At 41.9% G+C, this 18847-nt stretch overlaps 1 protein-coding gene across 1 annotated transcript in view; it reads right to left on the reverse strand.

Moving 5' to 3' along the window:
- LOC145395710 (ionotropic receptor 93a-like) overlaps nt 1-18847 on the reverse strand; it is a 98033-nt gene that overhangs the window by 25152 nt on the left and 54034 nt on the right. The window lies entirely within an intron of this gene.

The following is an 18847-nucleotide window of genomic DNA, read 5'->3' on the forward strand; positions in this document are numbered from 1 at the left end:
AGTGATACTGACAGCAGCGGGTGTCCACACTATGAATATGGTAGCACGCTACTTGTAGTACTCCACCTGTGAGTAGGGGTCTCAACCTCGGATAAATTACCCCCAGCACAGTCATTGCAGTCATTCTGCATTTAAACACATTTATCGTTATATTTACGCTAGGTCCATTGCCTGCATAAATGGATGTATTGTCTGTGTACTGTATAGTATGGCCAACAATCCAAACGTATTTGGAATATAAAAAACAGCTTAGGTAGGCTGCACTGCTCTAGTAAGTCAACCAGGGATCAAGCTCGCTACCCTAAACCCGCAGCCGTTCACCCTTCCTCATTTCCCCATGCCAGTGCACCTCGCCGCATCACCAGCAGTTCGACAACAGATATAACCTGAGCACCTTGCACATTGTGATGTTCGTGTAGAAACTATAAACACCTATTAAATGTTTGGATTTCGATATGATTCAGTGTTATTTGGTTTAATTTCATAGGATGTCTACTATGAGGAGATTGCTCCAGTCGAATTGGAGGGGCCGAAAAACCATGCTCGGCATACCTCTTCACACCACACGTTGTTCCCATGAATCCTTCCTCCCTTCTCATCTCACTATGGTATGGAAAGGAGGGATACCTTTAACAATTATATATCCTCAAGCCTGTCATTGCACCCATATGTATTGCTGCTGGGCATCAGTGTTGTTTTATTTTATTTTATTTTTGTCAACCATCACTTATTTCCATGTAGTTCACGATACAGTAGCTATTTTATGAAAAGGAGGGTGGGAATATCTAGGTAAGAAAACTGTGAAAGTCGAAGTAGAGACGACGGAAATTTTTGGCATTTAACCTTACATTATACCGACACACATTTACTGCGTACTGTTAATTATACGAGGCTAGCTAAACTGATATCGTCAGATAGGAGTTTGTGCTTAGTAATACTGTGACCGAGAATATCTGAGAGCTATATCAGACACTAACACGTTCACCAGTAACGATTGGACTATATTCAAATATGTGAGATGATAAACTACGGAAACTGAAAGTGCTTTAATATAAGTTCATAATCACAGTAGTTGGCATCATAGCACACAGGAAGAGTCTAGCGGCAGCAGAATGGTTTCGTATAATGGTCTAAACAGTGAAAGGCAAGTATTTTACTATGTATCAAAACCAATGAATATAATCCAATCTGTATTGTGTGAGTCAGTAATACTGATTAATGAAAGTAATCAATTCAATTATCATAAATATGTTAGTGTGGAACAGATAGGGAAGTTGAATCAATAGATGAGATAATAAGAGCGTGCTGCCATGAAGTGTCATGCATTGCCTCACATCATAAAATTACGTGATCAGGGATCCACAGCTCTCACCCACATCGTCACAGCGCGTCATGGCAGCAAATAGAGAACAACGTCAAGGTGACAAAAATCCCATGCGAGGGAGGATAGTGGGAATGAGAGAGAGTGGCCTATCAACCTGCAATATAGCAGAGGAAATTGGCATTCACCACACCACTGTATATCGCTGGCTCAAGAGGTGGGAGGCGGAAGGCAACCTGAGAGATCACCCTAAACCTGGACGTGCGAGAAAAACCACGGCTGAAAAGGAGCAGCGTATGCGAGTATATTGAAACCCATCCATTCAGCAACGCGGTGGCAGCTAGAGAACAGCTGCAGCTGGATGTGTCTGCGGAGACTATACGGCAGAGGATGAAGGAAATGGGCTATCGCCACCGAACGCTAGCGATCAAACCCAGGTTAACGGACCATCATCGGGAATTTCGGCTCCAGTTTGCCCAGAGTTATGTGGTGGAAGACTTGGACCACGGGAGGAGAGTAGTTTTCTCTGATGAGAAAACATTCAGCTCCACATCGCATGGGAAACTTCATTGCTGAAGGAGAGACAATACGAGGTAATTATATATATATATATATATATATATATATATATATATATATATATATATATATATTTTTTTTTTTTTTTTTTTGTATGTATGTATACATACATTAGAAGTGTGAACATACGAAATAAAAACCAAAACATGTCTTTATACATTATATAACATGACTTTTAGGTATGATGAGAACATCTACCATGTAGCTCGCAGCGGTCATGTCACTTGCAGCGTGTGAGGATGGATTTTCCTGCAGGGGGTTGGACAGGTCACACAGAGGATAGGTTCACTCCAGGCAAGTATTCGGAGATCGTTGAGGAGGTGATGATGCCCCCTGTCCGCTCCTACGCCCTCCCATATCCAGATACCATTATCTTCATACAGGCTAACAGCCCTGTTCACACAGCTAGGGTAGTGAAACGGTGGTTTGACGAACAGCGCCACCTTGATCTACTCTGGCCTAGCAACAGCCCTGACCTGAACCCTATAGAAAACGTGCGGGCTAACATTGTGAATACGTGGGAGCCAGCACAGGAAAGAACGCCAGAGCAACTCATGCAACACATGACACCGGAGTGGCTAGTCTTCAGAGGGAAACAGACTCTCATTCACAACCACGTGGCTTCCGTCCCAGAGCGCCTCCACAGTGTAATCGTGAAGACTGGTGGTTGGACAGAGTACTGAACTGTCCAGTAATATTGCTTCTTTTGGAACACTTCCTTGTCATACCTTTTATGGAGCACATTTAATAACTCTCATGGATGTTGATATTTCAGTTTCCCTACTAATGTTAGTAAGTAAAACTTAAATGTATTTATTTACAGTGGGGTAATATGTAGAGGGTGGAAATATAAAACTTGTGCATTAAAGGTATGAAGAGAATGTGTATTAAAAAAATAAATGTAAAGCAGTGGTTTGATTTTTGAGCGCATGGCTACACTGTGAATTACGAGAACGTGTTGGAGCCCCGATACACACTTCTCTGTGATTAATATTATCTTAGAGTATCACTGATCAGAGGAAAATACAGAATTAACCTTTAGTGTTCCTAATGAACATGTAGGTATATTACTCATTAGCAACTTTTATACATCTTGGTGAACGTGTTAGTGTCTGATATAGCTCACAGATATTCTCGGTCACAGTATTACTAAGCACAAACTCCTATCTGACGATATCAGTTTAGCTAGCCTCGTATAATTAACAGTACGCAGCAAATGTGTGTCAGTATAATGTAAGGTTAAATGCCGAAAATTTCCGTCGTCTCTACTTCGACTTTCTCAGTTTTCTTACACCTAGATATTCCTACCCTCCTTTTCATAAAATAACTACTGTATCGTGAACTACATAGAAATAAGTGATGGTTGACAAAAATAAAATAAAATAAAACAACACTGATGCCCGGCTGCAATACATATGGGTGCAATGACAGGCATGATGATATATAATTGTTAAAGGTATCCCTTATTTCCATACCATAGTGAGATGAGAAGGGAGGAAGGATTCATGGGAACAACGTGTGGTGTGAAGAGGTATGCCGAGCATGGTTTTTCGGCCCCTCCAATTCGACTGGAGCAATCTCCTCATATTAGACATCCTATGAAATTAAAGCAAACAACACTGAATTATATCGAAATCCAAACATTTAATAGGTGTTTATAGTTTCTACACGAACATCACAGCATGCAAGGTGCTCAGGTTATATCTGTTGTCGAATTGATGGTGATGCGGCGAGGTGCACTGACATGGGGAAATGAGGAAGTGTGAACGGCTGCGTGTTTAGGGTAGCGAGCTTGATCCCTGGTTGACCTATTAGAGCATTGCAGCCTACCTAAGCTGTTTTTTATATTCCAAATACGTTTGGATCGTTGGCCATACTATACAGTACACAAACAATACATCCATTTCTGTAGGCAATGGACCTAACGTAAATATAACGATAAATGTGTTTAAATGCAGAATGACTGCAATGACTGCGCTGGGGGTAATTTATCCGAGGTTGAGACCCCTACTGACAGGTGGAGTACTACAAGTAGCGTGCTGCCAGATTCATAGTGTGGACACTCGCTGCTGTCAGTATCACTTTGCAATGAAGAAGTTAAACTGCATCAAGTATTCGGTTATGAATCATGATACTAGGGGGAATAGTTAAGGTAGGTCCTTTAGCTGAGCACGCAATTATTCTCTCATATTTAAATTTAAGTTTCTGTAACCAAAATGAAGTAATTATAAATGACATAGTACTGAGGGAATATTATAAGACTTGCATAAACGGTTTACAAAATATGCATTGCTAGTGATGTTGAACTGGAATGGCCAGTCTTATATCACATATATATTACACTAATTTTCAGAGCGTGTGTAATTATCTAACGTCTCTTATTAGCCCATTTCGTAAGGAAACTTTGCATCTCGATAGATACCGACACCAGTTAGACAATGTGCCTCGGCCAGGTTCCGCCGCTTCAAAGGTCAAAATCATTCGAAACTAACCCCTGAAACACCTCTCTCAATGCGAACACAATACCATAAGTTAATCGGTACTCATTGCTACGTGTTATTCCTACTATAACTGTAATTACAGCTTGCTTATTTAGTACATAGACATCATCTGTGTATAGACATCATCTGTATACATTACATCTTGCCACATAGTTATTATTCAGTAATAAATAAAGGACAGAACATTTGTTCCGATACTGAACGCTTCAGCCAATCACGTGCATCCTACAAAGGTTGTAGATTCTGAGTGATCCATTGAAAAAATACGAGTGTTTACTACGAAGCAGCTGCCAGATATCGCCACACACCAGCATATTTGGTTGCACTTTCTTCTTGGCCAACTGTACAATTGAGCAAGTAGAAAGTGCGAAATAATACTGGGGCATATGGAGACATCTGGCAGTTCCCTGTAGTAAGTCCACGTATCTTTATGAATGAATCGCTTAGAACGTAGAGCCTGTGTAAGGTGGACCGTGATGGCTGAATTTTTGAATGGTAGTTATGCAAATAGTCTCATCATATTATACAAGGTTAGTACCTAATAAGTGGCACAAAACTATGGTTAGAGAATACTACAGTATTTAATGATCGAACGTGGAGAATAATAGAATAATAAGCGTCAGCAATCTATAAAACGTAACTGGCAACATCGCACAATAGAGCAGCATGTCAGTTGGTAGTTTCGTTTATTCTTAATATTCGAAGCAGAGGAAACGAAGGCTAGTGAGTCAGATTAATAGATGTTGACCTCTAACGAAGAGAACCAGCAATGCTTTCTTTAACGAATGTAATATTGGTATTACAGTTCATCAATTTCAAGGGTTATTATGCTCTGACACATGATATCATGTTAATATGCATCGACAATAAATTAATACTAATACTATTTGTTGTCTTACTCCTTTTTATATTTCGCGAAATATATTTTATTGAAATAAGAACACAGAAGACTGTACTAAGCCAGTAAGACCTTGTAGCACAAAGGAGAAGGAAATAGAGAGGGAGAGCAAGCACGAGGAAAAAAGAAACGAGGAACAGTTGAAATGCTGAAAAAGATTGATTCGGGACGAAAGGGGTACCAAAACTCCTTAAGTATCGCCCACGTCTCTGCAGACAATACTCCTTCACGGGGCTCATTCTCAGTATAAATGCATTGCATTAGAAATGCAAAAATATAGTAAGATAATCAGCAGCATTCATATATTATGAGATGATTACCTTAAAATTCTTCCTAGCAGCTCCACTTAATTACTTTCACGTCCATGAGGTGCATAAGATATCGTTCTGTAACATCAAACAGGGACTAGGTAACCAATATTCAGTTTTATTTTCCGGCACCTAACCAACACCGATCCCTCCCCCACAGTGTTTGGAGGAGATGGAAGGAAAGAGACAACGATGAAGACAGTGGAATGAAGAGGCTACAAAATGGGTAACTAGCGTCAATTAACACTGGCAGCGTGGGTTTGTTCCCTCATTTTAACCCGCTGCGTGCCGACTATTTTTAGCCCTATGGGTCACTCCAGTGCCGGCCATTTTTTGACCTTTTTTTTTTTCGCTAAAATGATAGATTTTGATGTGGAAACAACGAATTTCCCCATTAAAATGCTCACCGAGGCACGGAAATGAGTTTTATTGAGTCCTGCATACTCGTGTACAGGTATAGCCGCTCTCTCATGCTCACCACATACATGAGAGAAAGCTGTTTTCTGTGTAAGGTATACTCAGGTATTTATGCTAGGAAGGTATAGCAATGTTCTGTACTTTTCTGATTACTTATTACTTCAGCATCTATCACAATTTGCGTGTCTTTCCCACTCTGAATGCATTATCTTACACTTACTTGAAGGTAGGTACAACCTGACTTCATTACGTACAGTCTTCGCACTTACAGGGAGGTATTTACAACTTGACTTACCTATATAGTCCTTACAAGAAAATATTTACAACTTACACTTACATGAAAATATTTACAAAATGCCTTCACTATGTACAGCACTGGGTGAGGCACACAGGCAGGGTGAGGCAGAGCGAGTGTGAGGGGGGGAGCGAGTGTTTGGCCTTGACAGCCTGGGGGATGGTAGAGGAACAGTTACCTTACATGCCTGCCAATTTTTACCCGCGAATCTTGAAAAATGCTGTCACAGTGAAGTTTTTTTATTTTAAACCGTTTTGAAACGGCACTGGCACTGGCCGCGGAATTTTGTCAGACTATTTTAAAATGGCACTGGCATGCAGCGGGTTAATACATAATTACTGTGTGTTGCTTGATGTTAGTCAGTCCCCCGATGTAGGCAAAAGTTGTTAATCCCCGTCCACACTCTCCCCCATCGGACAGTAACTGGTGGATTGTGCCCTCATCGGGCACAGTCTATCAGGCATGAACTGTGATGTTGTCCAAACTGCTGAGTAGCTGGTCAGGCAGTAAAGTTGACCAGTAGTCAGTAGGTGGTCGGCAGCGGTCGGCAGCAATTGAGTGCGATATGACCATGCGCAATGCAGTTGAAAAGTAAAAGAACTAACTCATTATAGCATATGAATTGTTGCAATTGTAAACAAAGAAAACAATGAAGAGTGCAGAAAAACAGCATGGTTAAAGAGGCAATTTTTTGAGGATGGCAGGGTCCTTGACTCATGCCCAGCGCCAGACCACCGGGAAGTGTCTGATGATTTCCCTCAACTACGGGCACTGCCTGTCTGCTGGTTTGCCCATCAAAGTTGCCACAAAGTGTTCGATGACGGGCTTTAAGATTATATGATTGCTTTGACTTTATTTGTGTGTTGCTTACCGGCATCACTTTCGATTGGCAGGATGTTTACGTGTGCGATATAGCTGCAGGATAAGCATGGCGCTGATTCCAACACATACGTCACAACGTTTTATCTCCTTTTATCTTTTCCAAGAAAATTCATCGCAGTCATTAAATAGGACATGTTTTCTAATGTGGTGAAAATGAATACAGGGATGGCATGATAATCAATTATAAGGGTTTGTTTTTGCCAAACATACAGTATATTTGTTACTTATGTTATGTTTCAAATCTACTAGGCTATATCTCAACATCGATAAGCATAAAACAAAATCATAATAATTTACAGTATGTTTATTCTACTTTATCTCGTCATCAGTAGGCATAGAACAAAATCATAATAATTTACAGTAAGTTTATTTTCTGATAAAATATTCATTCCTCGTAGCATTATAAAATAATGTTCTTTCCAAAATAATTTGTGATCTACATATGACAAGAAAATAATACTCCTGTTTTATTCGGAAAAATGTCCAAAGGAATATAATATTATATCGTGAAAACATCATTGGATGAAATTATTAACTCAGAATAAATCTGCCACTTTAATTACACTCAGTATTTTGTCCAGAGACCATTGCTGGTAATCACATTGTGAAGGCGGTCAGGTAGTGACGCCACATGATTGTGAATGATGTGACACTTTCTCCTGACAACTTCCCACTCCCTCATTATGTGACACAACAGTCGCTGTCGCTTCCTTTCCTCGTTGGGCTCCCAAACATTAACAATATTGGCCCAAACGTTCTCAATGGGATTTAGGTCAGGGTTGTCGCTAGGCCAAAGCAAAAGTTCTAGGTAGTGGTGATCCTCAAACCATGTTCTCACAACTCTCGCTGTGTGCATGGGACAGTTATCGTGCATGAAAATGATGTTCTCAGGATACAGAAGGGTGTATGCGTGGATAGTAGGCAGCATCACCTCCTCTAATATCTCAAGATATTGCACAGCCCTGAACCTTCCCTCTATCATTGTAACCTCACCAACACCATGGAGGCCAATCCATCCCCACACGTTGCACGTTACGTGACCACTCCGTGCCAGTGCGTAGATTTGCTCCCAAACATCACTATCAAACATTATGTCCTGGTCAGTTTTGATAAATAATACACATTAATGACTTAAGTTTTCTGTATTTATACTGTAATATATATTCCATAAGATTTATTTGTTCATTCAATGACACACTGCGTATGTGAAATAAAAATTCTCTCTCTCTCTCTCTCTCTCTCTCTCTCTCTCTCTCTCTCTCTCTCTCTCTCTCTCTCTCTCTCTCTCTCAAGTGGTGGTCCTCCACCTCTGGCACCTTGATCGTAGGTGCTGGGAGCCATGATACATCAACAGTAAAGCTAGGTGGCTCCCAAGGTGCTATATTTTATGACATCAACTTGTCACAGTCACTGAGGTTCACACCAAGCTCTTGAGACAGTAAGTGGATACAAACGGCAAGTGGCCGACGTACCCCCCGCATAAGATGGTGATAGTGACCCAGGGGGGTGCAGGCCACATTGCCAATATTACTTTTCCTATAATTATGTTCTTAGTCCATAGGACAAGGCCAAGTGGTCACGACGAATACGGAGGGAAAGCACATTCGCCTCCTGTTTTATTTGAGCTACTTGGGTACACCAGACGACTCCAAGACACATTTGTAAACATTTATTCTGGAGCACATCCAAGCTTTTCAACGTGGCATCGGTTGCCAAGCCATACACCTGTGTACCATAGTCTAGCTTTGATCGAATAAGGGACTTAAACTCCATTAATAAAGATTATCTGCAGCACCCAATGTAGTACTTGCTATGTACTTGAGGACATTTAACAGTTTATCACAACAAGCAAGCAGATTATTAACATTAGTTTTAAAGTTCAAACGACGATCAAAATGTCGGCCCAAAAACTTTACATAATTTGAAAAGGTACTGCCTGATTATCCAGAGTTAAACAAAAATTAGGTATGTTACGATTGTGAAAACTACAGCTGCACACTTGAGGACGGAAAACTTAAATCCCCACTGCAAGGCCCATTGGTGGATGGAGTCAAGCGCTGCTTGAATCTGGCCAGCCGAAGGTTGTGCATTATGGGAAGAGTGCCATATTGCACAATTGTCAGCATAGAGCGAGTATTTAAAATTCCTTGGAATGGGAGCTGATGACAGAATATCATTGATCATAATACTAAAAATAAGTGGGACTAAGCACACTTCCCCGTAGCACCCCGTTTTCCTGGATAAGTATATCCGATGTTGGGGCAGTTTGACAGAGAAAGTCCTGTCCCTTAAGAAATTTGAAATAAAAATAAGCAGACTTCCTCTTAAACCATAAGCATAGAGCTTCATTAGTATACGGTGTCGCCATGTCATGTCATAGGCTATATGGATGTCCAAGAACACCCCTATCATGATTTCTTTATTGGCAAATGGCTTTTCAATACAATGCTCCAAATTCATTAAATGATCTTGCGAACTTCTATATTTATGGAAGCCAAATTGTTGATCATTTAACAAATTCTTCGACTCTAAAACAAAAAGACGCCTATTATTGACCATTCATTCCCTGACGTTACATAGACAAGAAGTCAGGACAATAGGACAGAATGAAGTGAGATTCATAAGATAACCAGTCTCTTTGGTTATCGGTATGACTTGCACAAGCGCCATAAGTTTAGAAACGTTCAAGATGCCCAGAGCTCAGTGCACAGTGCTAACAGTTTCGTCAGGTTGTACTGCTTAAGATGCTGGATCATACTGTACGTGATGGAGTCTCGGCCAGGGCTGGTGTATTTACAGGATTGAAGGGCAAGGAACAATTTATCTATCGTATGGGGAGTCTGTCTTCTGTGGTAAAGTCTAATATTCGTTGCTCAGCTGTGCATATATGTTGCTGGAAACGTGGGTCTTAATTGGCTGAGCTGCTTACATGGGAACTACTCCTGGCAAGAATGTGAGCAACATTCACGGGATCGTCATAGATGTTATTATTGACCTGCAGTGTGGTCACAGGGATGTGTGGGCCTTTATTATTTAATATTCTAATGGTGGACCAGACTTTAGTCAATGGTGTATAACGATTCATCGTGGGCATAAAATTCCATCAGGAGTCACGTTTGGCCCTTCTTATTATCCTCCTTGCGTCAGACCATGCCTGTTTGTATGCAATTAAATTTTCCTCTGTAGGCTGACTGTCAATAATCCTATATCTTCCACTGTGTTTCCTTAGTGCTTGTCGGCAATCCGGCGTCCACCAATGTGCTCTATGTTTTGCATGAACTCTAAAAGTTTTGAGTATAGCAGCCTCAGCCGCGTGTATTATGGAATTGTTTAGATTTTCGACCTTAACATCTGTGGTCTCCCCAGGTATATCTAAATTGGCAATCCTTGAGAAGGATCCCCAATCTGCTTTCTTATAGTTAAATTTTGGAGGTAGATGGTCCAAAACAATGTTACGTGTATAAGAATGACAGATGGGTAAATGATCACCTCCCAAGGAGTCGTCATAAGGATCCCACGAAATGTCATGATGTATACCTGGGGAGGCCAGAGACAAGTTATTGGTCGAAAAGTTACCAGTACGATCATCTACACGAGTCGCTCTGCCATCGTTCAGAAGACAGGCTGGATTGTTATATTAGGTCGGCTATTTGCTCCCCACGACCATCGATCCTCATGCTACCCTACTGATAGTGATGGGCGTTAAAGTCGCCCAACACTATCTTATTTCCAGGCAGATGTTCAAATAGTGAAATCAAAGCATCACTATCAATGGGGCCATGTGGTGGACAGCAGAGAGAGCAAATAGACAGATATGTGTTGTTGAATTTTACTTTGCATGCAACAGCTTCCAGAGTACAATTTAGAATCACTTCTGTTTGTGGATGTGATTTTTGTGTGTATATGGCAACTCTTATGACCTTCATATCTTCTGTATGAGTGGTGGTGTTTGAACTGCGGAGGATCAGGGTGATCCTACAAGCGCGTCTCTTGTACACAATAACGTCTGGCTTGTATATAGAAAGCAAAATTACTATATTGTGTAACTTATTCCAGAGAGGCCTACAGTTCCACTGTAACACAGTGTATGCGACGGCTTAAGATTTACGAGGGTGGTCAGTGTGCATAGATTTTTTTTTTTTAACCCCATGGCCAGGCGAGTGGCTACTGGGTGACCTTTCCTGGTGCTTGCTGATGGAAACCTCCATACTTTCATCAATGATAAGGCTCCCAGACTTCCCCAAGGAAGAGGTAACCCTTCTCTCCCTCACTGGAGTAGAACCCGGAAGAACAAGAGGACGTGACTGTTTTGTGAGGGTGGTCAGATTACTCTTACTAGACTTGTCAGACTTCGGTTTAGGGCTTACTGACGTAGAGGCAGCAGCAGCCTGTGAATATGTAGAAGCCTTAGGTAAGTCAGTGAGAAAGTTGGAGTGTACAGGAGGCTTAGACTGAGAGGCAGGGTGTGTGGCATGAGAGGCGAAAGTAAGGTCGGTCTGTGTCTCCACAGTGCACATCACGGGACGGGACACAACCGTCGATGCATAGGAGACATTAGGCTTGAGAGTCGCATGCAAGTCCTTCATCTTCTCCCTAGCATCGTAATAGGATATGCCCTCAGTTGCCTTCACTGTGCTGACCTCTTTCTCCTCCTTCCACTTGGGACAATCCCTTGAGGAAGTGGAGCAAGCGCCCCTGCAGTGAAGGCAACACTCAGTCTCAGATGTACATTGGTCAGCAGAATGGCCTACAGCCGCACCCTTGCCACACACCAAGTTAGAAGCCCAAAATGTATTTTTGTGATGCCCTTAAATCTGGAATTTTGAGCAATGAAGGGGGTTTGGAATGTAGGGTCTTACGTTAAGAATTTTGTAGCCAGTTCTGATGCTGGAAGGTAAGGAAACTTTGCCGAAAGTCAGGATGACAGTGGCGGTCTTAGTCCTCCAGCCAACAAAGAATCTAGTGATGAATCAAGCATCTATTGCATCTTGCTGAGCTAGTTCCTGTACAATGTCGTCCTCTTCCATAACCACGAGATCCTTGCAGGTAATAACACCCCTACAAGAATTCATGGAGTGCTGGATCATGGTCACAACATCATAACAATGGAACTTGCTCAGTCGAAGAAAATCCTTGACCTGGCACGAATTTACAGTCTTGACTAGCAAGTTTTTTCACTTGTTCCACTAGCAAGTTTTTTCACTTCTTCCACTTCACCAGCACACCCATCAATTACTCTCTTGATGATGAAGGGATTGAGACTGGACAGAGGAGTGGAACCAATAACATGAATTAACACAAAGGATGCGCTACTTACATTTGTGTCTAGTGGGGTGCGTGTCTGTGGCGATTCAGTCTGGGGGCAGCCCATCTGTGGAACAGAGGGGGGTCGGTCAGGACCGCCTCCCCCCCTGAAGGGGGGGGAGGCAGTAAGGACATCCACCATAGTAACCATTTCCCTCTAATGGGGGAAGTATGAAGAAGGAGGAAAAACAAGCAAGGGGTAAACCAACCAGAACAAAATGCCTAAGTCTGAAATTGTCCTCTCAAACCACTCCAGGGAGGCCTGACCATGTGCTCATGCCCCAGAGCGATCAGTCAGGGGGACCCTCCGTGAGCAGAAGGCAAAGGCAATCTCAGCACAAAGGAACAGTCACCTACTGTTCCAAACTAACAGGGAGGGGAGGTAAACGAGTACTAGCTAACCTAGTTGCCACCAGAAGGGTGAAAAAATAAGCTGATGCCAGTGAGGAAGCCCCATAAATCTAGAGAAGAGAGCACATGAGCATACATGCACTCTCTTCATGACCAAGCATATAAGTCCCGCCTCCAATAAGTGATTGATAACCACTGATATTTGGTATGAATTATCCACTGTTGTGCGTTTCTTATCGAGCTGCATGAAGCTTCAGTTGCCCCACTTTAGTAATTCGAAAAAGGTTCGTTTTTTGAAGCTGTAATTGGGTCGGTGTATCATAGGTCTCTATTCAGTAACGGTTTTAATTAATTTATGAAATATTTTTCCTTTGCCTTTCTTATGGCAGTTCTTTCAGAGAGCCTCGGAGGGCCCAATACCTGCCTAGGGCCCCAACCAAATGGGCAGACTCGCATGGCCATGTGGAACGTGAGAGGTGTGAATGAGGAGAGCAAGGGGGTGGAAGTGGTGAAATGTGTTCAAGAATGAAAGATATGCCACAATGGCATTGTGTGAAATGGAGATGAAAGGGTGCGAAGTGGAGGAGTGGGAGGGTGTTAAATGTGTAAGATCAGGAATGAACAGGCGAGGAAGATGTAAGGAAGGAGTTGCTTCGTTGATGAATGAGGTGTAGCGGAGTGGAATGAGTGTCAGCTCGAGGTGTATGTATGTCAAGCTCAAGTTTGAGAAGGTGAAAGTGGCGGTGATTGTAGTGTATGCACTGTGTGAGGACAGAAGTGAGAGAGAGAGAAAGACAGGTTTTGGATGAGCTGGATGAAGTAGTGAGAGGAATGACCAGGAACTATAAAGAGATCATAAAGGGGGATATGAATTGAAGAGTAGGCACTGGTTCTAAGGATGACATAATGGGTTGTTATGGAGTACCAGGAGAAAATGATAATGGGAAGCGACTAAGGATTATGTGTCAGGAGAGGAGGATGTGCATTTGTAACTCGTATTTCAAACACAAAGATGCACATAGATATACATGGCATAGAGGGAACGAAGATCCTGTTAAAAGAAGCCTGATTGATTATGTGCTTGTAGAGAGGGCGATTATGGGAATGGTTGCTGATACGAGGACCCTGAGAGGACAATGTGGACGTCTGTTAGATCATGTGATTGTTGTATGCAAGATCAAGCTGGGAGCAGTGAGGTGGATGAGGAGAGAGAGGAGCAGTCAGGGAGAAAGACTAAAAGTTGAGAAGCTGAGGATCAAAGAAATGGCAGATGATTACAGGACTATAGTAGAGGAGGAGTCAGAGTCAGTGGATTGGAATGAAAGGGATCTGGACAGCCTGCGGAATGCATTTAGGAATTGCTTAGTTAGGAATGCAAAAGTGGTGTGTGGTGTGGCAAGAGTAACAAGGAAGAGGAAAGGTATGGCATGGTGGGATGATGAGGTTAAGAAAGCGATGGAGGAAAAGACGAAGAAGTGGTTAAAGTGGTTCCAGGAAAGGGGTTCAGTTGAAATAAGAACTGAATATATTGAGAGCAACAAGCACGTAAAGAGACTAGTGAAGAGGAAAAAAGAAGGTGGTACATGATGATGTAGGAAGAAAAATGAATGGAAACTATTCTGAAAATAGGAAATTATTCTGGAAAGAGATGCGGAAATGTAGAAGTGAAAACGGAAAGAAATGTGATGGTGTGACGGATATAAGAGGCAGATTATTAACCCATGGGGATGAAGTAAGGACATGATGGAAAGAATAATTTGAAAGCCTGATGAAAAGGAATAGAATAAGCAGAGCGGCTGTAAACAAGATTGGTTTTGGGGATGTGCAGAGAAGGAATGCAGGGCCAGGAGACATGACACTTGCACAGGTGAAGAGCGCCGTGAAGCGGGTGAAAAATGGGAAAGCAGTTGGTGTTGATGAGGTGTATCCAGAGATGATTAAGTGTAGTGGAGAAAGTGGAATGAAGTGCTTGTTGGAGATATTATGTAAGAAGGCATGGATGAGTGAAACTGTGCCAGCAGAGAGGAAAAAGGCTCTGATGGTACGCCTGTACAAAAATAAAGGGAAGTGAAGTGAGTGCAAGAACTAACGTGGCATAAGTTTATTGAGTGTGGTAGGGAAGGTACATGGAAGAATTATTATAGAGAAAGTAAGAGAGATATCAGAAGTCCTAGTGAGTGATGAATAGGGTGGCTTTAGGAGTGGCACAGGATGTGTGAATCAAATATTTGCAGTGAGACAGACAGCAGAGAAGGTTTGTGAGAAGGACCATGAAGTGTTAATTGCATTCATGGATCTGGAAAAAGCATACGACAAAGTGGACAAGAAGGATTGTGGAAAGTTTTGCACATGTACGGTGTAAATGGTAACTTGCTATGTACCGTCAAGAGTTTTTATGATGCTAGTGAAGCATGTGTTTGGGGTAATGGGCATCTAAGTGAATGGTGTGGGTGTGAGACAAGGTTGTGTGATGTCCCCATCGTTGTTCAATAAATATATATATATATATATATATATATATATATATATATATATATATATATATATATATATATATATATATATATATATATATATATATGGATGAGGTGATGAGAGAAGTAAAAACACGAGCAATATAGAGGGGGATGGCGTTGGTAATAAATGGTGATGGAAGGAATATCTCAAATTTATTGTATGCCGATGATGCATTACTGCTTGCAAATACCAGACAAGAACATGGTAGGCTAGTGCAGAGTTCTGCTGATAACTGTGAGCGTCGTGGTGGAAAGGGGGCTGACGCCACCAACGCTGGCTCTAATGACTAGTGGAGCAACCGTAAACTAACACTAGTGGCGCGAAACAAGCCCGCCGTGTTTGAATTTTTGGACAGATTTCGGATTTTTGCGCATAATCGAAATGAGAACGTTTTAGTACGACTTACGGTTAATGGCATATTACGGTTAAAAGATTTTCGGATAAAAGAGACTCCACTGTATTAACATACAAAACTTTACTGTGATTAATATGATCCCTATGGTTCTAGGATAACTGCTCCTTGGACAATTGCACCCTAGACAACTGCCCCCGGACAACTGCCCCATGGACAATCCCCCTCCGTAGGACAACCGTCCCCCGGACAAATGCTTCCCGGACAATTGTCTCGGCAAAATATCACCCAAATCACTGTAAAGATGGTCGCAAGTGTCTAACCTAACCTAACCTAACCTAATCAAACGTAACTTAACCTGACCTAACCTAACCTAACCAAACCTAACCTAACCTAATCTTTAGTGGGAGGTAATTGCCTGGGGGGGGGGCAGTTGTGGAGGTTAGCACGGATCTGGAGATTTGAGGTCTCGACTAAATAAATTTCTTTGCATCAACTGCAGTGAATTACAAAAATGCAATTTTGTGTGTGTATATATATATATATATATATATATATAGAGAGAGAGAGAGAGAGAGAGAGAGAGAGAGAGATGTATCTATCTATCTATCTATCTATCTATATATATATATATATATATATATATATATATATATATATATATATATATACAGGTATACAAAACTGCAAATCGGCAGATTCGCATGACCATGTGAAATGTGAGAGGTGTGAATAAGGAGAGCAAGAGGGTGGAAATGGTGAATGTGTTCAAGAGTGCAAGATATGCCATGATGGCATTGTGTGAAACCGAGATGAAAAGATATGAAGTGGAGGAGTGGGAGGGTGTGAAATGTGTAAGATCGGGAATGAACAGGCGAGGAACATGTAAGGGAGGAGTTCCTTTGTTGATGAATGAGATGTGGCAGAGTGGAATGAGAGACTACAAATGTGTCAGCTCGAGGTGTATGTACGTCAAATTCAAGTTTGAGAAGGCGAAAGTTGTAATGATTGTAGCATATGCACAGTGTGAGGACAGGAATGAGAGAAAGAAAGAGAGGTTTTGGGATGAGCTGTTTGAAGGAGTGAGAGAAATGCCCAAGAGCTATAAAGTGATCGTAAAGGGGAATATGAATGGAAGAGTAAGCACTGGTCCTGATGATGATATAATGGGTTGTTATGGAGGCCCAGGAGATAATAATAATGCGATGCGACTAAGGGATATGTGTCAGGAGAGGAGGTTGTGCATTTGTAACTCGTATTTCAAACACAATGACGCACATATATATACATGGTATACATAGAAGGAACAGGGATATGTTGAAAGAAGCCTGACTGATTATGCGCTCGTAGAGAGGTCGATTATGGGAATGGTTGCTGATACGAGGGCCGTGAGAGGACGATGTGGAGATCTGTCAGATCATATGATTGTGGTATGCAAGATCAAGCTGAGAGGAGTGAGGCTGATGAGGAAAGAGAGGAGCAGTTAGGGAGAAAGACTGAAAGTTGAGAAGCTGAGGATCAAAGAAATGGCAGATGATTACAGGACCAGAGTAAAGGACGAATTAGAATCAGTGAAATGGAATTAAATGGATTTGGACAGCCAGTGGAATGCATATAGGGATTCCTTAGTTAGGAATGCTGAAGTGGTGTGTGGTGTGGCAAGAGTAACAACAAAGAAGAAAGGCACAGCATGGTGGGATTAGCAGGTTAAGACAGCGGTGGAGGAAAAGAGGAAGCAGTGGCTGAAGTGGTTACACGACAGGGGTTCAGTTGAAATGTAGAAGTCAAAGCGGAAAGAAATGTGATGGTGTGAAGGATGTAGGTGGTAGATAATTAACCCATGGGGATGAAGTAAGGACCAGATGGAAAGAATATTTTGAAAGCCTGATGAATGGGAATAGAAAGTGCAGAGCGGCTGTAAACATGATTGGTTTTCTGGGTGTGCAGAGAAAGAATGCAGTGCCAGGAGACGTGACACTCACACAGGTGAAGAGTGCTGTGAAGAGGCTGGAAAATGAGAAAGCAGCTGGGGTTGATGAGGTGTATGCAGAGATGATTAAGTGTTGTGGAGAAGTGGCATGAAGTCTTTGTTTGAGATATGTAAGAAGGCATGGATGAGTTAAACTGTGCCTGCATGGTGAAAAAAGGCTGTGATTGTACCCCTGTACAAAAATAAAGGGAAGTGAAGTGAGTGCAAGAACTAACGTGGCATAAGTTTATTGAGTGTGGTAGGGAAGGTATATGGAAGAATAATTATAGAGAAAGTAAGAGAGATATCAGAAGTCCTAATGAATGATGAACAGGGTGGCTTTAGGAGTGGCAGTGAGACAGCAGAGAAGGTTTGTGAGATGGACCATAAGATGTTTATGGCATTCATGGATCTGGAAAAACATACGACACAGTGGACTGAGAAGGATTGTGGAAAGTTTTGCACATGTATGGTGTAGATGCTAAGTTGCTATGTGCCGTCAGGAGTTTTTATGATGGTTTTGAGGCATGTGTAAGGGTTAATGGGCATCTAAGTGAATGGTTCACAATCGGCGTGGACGTGCAACGAGGCTGTGTGATTATCCAATCGTTGTTCAATATATATGTGGATGGGGTGATGAGACAAATAAAAACATGAGTAAAGGAGAGAGGGATGGCGTTTGTAATGAATGGTGATGGATGGAACATCTAAAATTTGTTGTACGCTGATGATGCACTACTATTACCAAATACCGAACAAGAACTTGGTAGGCTAGGGCAGAGTTTTGCTGATGTCTGTGAGCATCGTGCCTTAAGAGTAAATGTAGAAAAGTGTAAAGTGATGGTTAATGAGAGAGAAGGTGACTGCCAGTGCGATGTTACAGTGAATGGAGGGAGACTAGAACTGGTGAGAGAGTTCAGGTACCTGTGTACAGTGATAGAAAAGAGAGGAAAATGTGGATAAGAAGTTGAGAGTAGAGTGACACAAGGGAGAAAGGTAGCTGTTGCAATGAAGGCCTTGCTAAGAAACAGAGGCTTCAGTGTTGCAGCTGCACAAGGCTTACATGAAGGAGTGTTAGTGCCAACATTAACATGTGGATGTGAGACTATGGTGTGGCATGAAAATGAGAAGTCAATAATAACAGCAGTGGAGA

The sequence above is a fragment of the Coenobita brevimanus genome, chromosome 33 (assembly GCF_032717465.1).
Source record: "Coenobita brevimanus isolate Jiangsu-jjx chromosome 33, ASM3271746v2, whole genome shotgun sequence".
NCBI classification, from domain to species: Eukaryota; Metazoa; Arthropoda; class Malacostraca; order Decapoda; family Coenobitidae; genus Coenobita; species Coenobita brevimanus.